Source organism: Sinocyclocheilus grahami, unplaced genomic scaffold, assembly GCF_001515645.1.
Source record: "Sinocyclocheilus grahami isolate Dianchi unplaced genomic scaffold, SAMN03320097.WGS_v1.1 scaffold1634.1, whole genome shotgun sequence".
Taxonomy (NCBI): Eukaryota; Metazoa; Chordata; class Actinopteri; order Cypriniformes; family Cyprinidae; genus Sinocyclocheilus; species Sinocyclocheilus grahami.
In genome coordinates, this window is record NW_015506813.1 from 156,712 (window position 1) to 157,460 (window position 749).

At 40.5% G+C, this 749-nt stretch overlaps 1 protein-coding gene across 1 annotated transcript in view; it reads left to right on the forward strand.

Annotated features, from left to right (window-relative positions):
* The window catches only part of LOC107571686 (histone-lysine N-methyltransferase SUV39H1-like), a 30,118-nt gene that overhangs the window by 17,260 nt on the left and 12,109 nt on the right, over positions 1-749 (forward strand). The gene's annotated exons all lie outside the window — the stretch shown is intronic.

Below are 749 nucleotides of genomic sequence, written 5' to 3' on the forward strand. Positions count from 1 at the left end.
GGAGTTTAGCAGGCAGGCCGTAATGTCTCTATTGGTGTGAAAAAGAAGAGAGAAGATTGGATGTGAATTCCATGCAGAGGAATGAAGAGCCTCACGAAATTTATAAAAACAGTCGGGTCAGAGCTGGGTTTGCCTCAATTTCCTCTCCATGGAAGGCTTCGAAGGGAGCTCATATGGCTCGCATACAGGCATGAGCTCTTCCTGGAATGCCAGGCAGCACAGACAGGAAGTCAGAGTAAAGATTGTGAATGCATAAAAATGGTGAATGCATAAAGCAGCAGCTGTAGTTGGCAGAAATAAGCCTGAGCTCCACTAATATAGGCTGGCAATCCACTAAAACACAATTATAGACCACCACAGGAAATACGGTTCTAACCAAAATCCTGTCATCATTTACTCATCCTGGTGTTGTGCCAAACCTGAATGGTTTTCCTTTTTCTGTGGAACACAAACTGCAGGAAGATGTTTAGCAGAATGTCCACGCTGCTCTTTTCCATTGCAAGAGCATGGGATAAAACCAAATGATTCAAGAACCTGCTCAAACAAACGCGCGTTATTAAAGAGTTCATATCAAGATAAACCAGAATCTTATTTGATATTCTGGCATAAAGGGTTGAGTGTATATGTTATACAAAAATATACTGTAACTGCATGATCTCAAAACTTCCTCCCCAGTCCAAAAATAGCATTTTTTTAAGCATATATAATCTCTCACCTTTAGATGTATTTAATGTTGTTTATGTGTTCCC